General features: G+C 44.5%; 1 long non-coding RNA gene across 1 annotated transcript; it reads left to right on the top strand.

Moving 5' to 3' along the window:
• The first annotated feature begins 493 nt into the window (after nucleotides 1-493).
• On the top strand, nucleotides 494-1,741 carry LOC122020790. Its single transcript, XR_006122332.1, has 3 exons — nucleotides 494-1,168; nucleotides 1,248-1,358; nucleotides 1,680-1,741. It is a non-coding gene; the product is annotated as an uncharacterized LOC122020790 (long non-coding RNA).
• The last annotated feature ends 656 nt before the right edge of the window (nucleotides 1,742-2,397 follow it).

Below are 2,397 nucleotides of genomic sequence, written 5' to 3'. Positions count from 1 at the left end.
TGATTTCCTCACAGTTGACTAGACAGTAGTGTGAGAGTAGCGGAAGCAGGGTGAGCACATAACCCACAGAGTTATTTCTTACGACTGGATATTTGGATGGAGCTGTATATGAGTATGTTGTTGGATTGTTACACTTAGATGTGGATCCCTGAGTCGAGCAGTAAATTTGGGGACCAAATTTTTATTAGTGGGGGAGAATGTAAAATACGGTGACCAAATAATAATAAAATAATAAGATTAATGTAAAATACGGTGACCAAATAATAATAAAATAATAAGATTATTGGGCAAATAATCTTATTAGATTTTTCAGGAATTTATAGGAATTTTCTGGGATTTAATCGGAGCTTGTAGGACGTATTTTAAGGGGATCAATTATAGGGTTTAGAGGAAGCCTCTTTAGGGTCCCAATTAAGTGGGAGTTGGTTGAGGAGTTAACCTAGGGTTACATTGATTAAACCCTAAGTTTATAAACCAAGTTTTCCTATTTTCTCCCCGATTCCTTTCTCTCCTCTCCTTCATTGCGCCGAACCCTGTTTCCCCGAGTCCTCACCTCGCGATTCGCCGCACCACCGCCGGCCGCGATGAACCGCACAGCCGGTGACTTCTTCTCCCTCGAGCTATAGCCGCTGGCTCTTTGTCTCGCCAGGGCACCACACAGCTAGCCTTTCTTCCCTCACGCGAGCACCGGAGACATGCCACGGTACCTGATCGCACGGCGTTGCTCAGGCTGTCGCTCGCCGGAGCTTTCTATTCCTCAGCCTCTCATCTACATCTCTGCTAGGTACACACCTTCTCGGATCTTTGCTCCGCACAGGCCGATCTTCAGCGAAAGGGTGGGAAAGCCGAGCCCTAGCTGCCTATTGTGGATGCCGATCTCCCTCTTCATCACTGGATTTGGATCAAGGAGATCCACCGCTTCCCTCTTATCGTCGTGCCCTAGATTGTCGATCGCCTCTCCTCGTCGTTGGATCTTGGACCAAGGAGGGTCAACGCCGTCTCCTTCCACCTGAGCAATTGTATACCTTTCTCGGAGCCCTGCCCTAGCCTCGGTCAGCATCGCATTGCCCTATATCGCCGGCGTCACTTTACCTTCTGTCGTTGCTCATGATCACAGTAGCAGCATTCGTCCGAGAAGAGTGTTTATGGAACTGGATTGATCTTGAAGGTATTTGGTTCTACTCTAGCTCTTGATTTAGGTATTAAGCCTTTTCATGGTATTGATTTGGAGAGTTTTGTTTTGGAAGGCAGCAACGTTTCCTGGTGTGGAACATTTCTTGGTGCTAGTCACCACATCACCGTAGTCAGCAGCTAACTCTGCCAGTGCTGTGCCATCAGTAGCAGCTGGAAAAGAGGAGGTAAGGAAGTATGTAGGATACATGTTTTGAGGATTTTACTTTGATAGTTGTTGATATTGATTGAGGATTGTTGGAGTTTATGATCGGTTATGGATTTGTGGATTGAGTTAAACCTAGTTAGATTAATTTGGGTGGATGAATTTTATATGATGGATTCATGATTAGTTTATTCTAATTGGGCTGTGTGATTAAGGATTATTTGGAGATTAATCGGATATCAGATTTGAGTGGAGTTATCTTAAATGGGTTAGAGATTTTATTTAGCTATTTTAATTCATATGAATTTAGCTAAATAAGATTTATACATATTGATTGATGCAGGACCTTGATATGGGATGATTATCACGACGTGAGATTTATTTTGGACACGATCTACAGATAAAGGCGGGTATTTCTTGCTCTATCTCTTTAGTATGTTGACTCTAGTGCATGAGCTTTACATTCAGATAGATACTGTGTTTATCTTGACTCCATTCTTATTCTTCCTGCGTTTGATACTTCCACTCGATCTTTGAGCTACTCGTTTCTGTATCTATACAGTCTCTCGTTGCTATTCATGATATTCAGCAGATACTATAGTACTAGGTATTGGATACCAGATACCAGACATTAAATAGTAGGTATTGGATATATGGACACCTGATACCATGTTTACCTACTTTGATTACTGTTTATTTATGCTTAGTATTGAGTATGCGGATTCACATACCCGATTTCTGTTATATATATATGATGATTGCATTACTGTAATTAAGCATACATAGCCGACGACTTTGGCTCCCTTGTGGTTGAGACGGTCGTGGGCCGCACGCCCGGCCACTCATGGGTAGTGGTAGCTTGAGCGTGCCGCGTGTCCTGTCTTGCCCCCCCGCACATGGGTAGTGATTGCTGGAGTCGCGGCAGCAAGGACCCCGTCGCAGACGTAGCTATTCAGCTACTATGCACCACTAGGTCGCCCGAGAGTAGTGGCGGCCTTTGGGTGGCACAATTATCATCCTCTCCGCCATACAGGGGTCGTGGTGCAGAGAGGTGGGCGGGT

This window comes from Zingiber officinale, chromosome 9A (assembly GCF_018446385.1).
Source record: "Zingiber officinale cultivar Zhangliang chromosome 9A, Zo_v1.1, whole genome shotgun sequence".
In the NCBI taxonomy this organism is placed as follows: domain Eukaryota; kingdom Viridiplantae; phylum Streptophyta; class Magnoliopsida; order Zingiberales; family Zingiberaceae; genus Zingiber; species Zingiber officinale.
The sequence above is the reverse complement of the archived record's forward strand: the minus strand, read 5'-3'. Positions and strand labels throughout refer to the sequence as shown.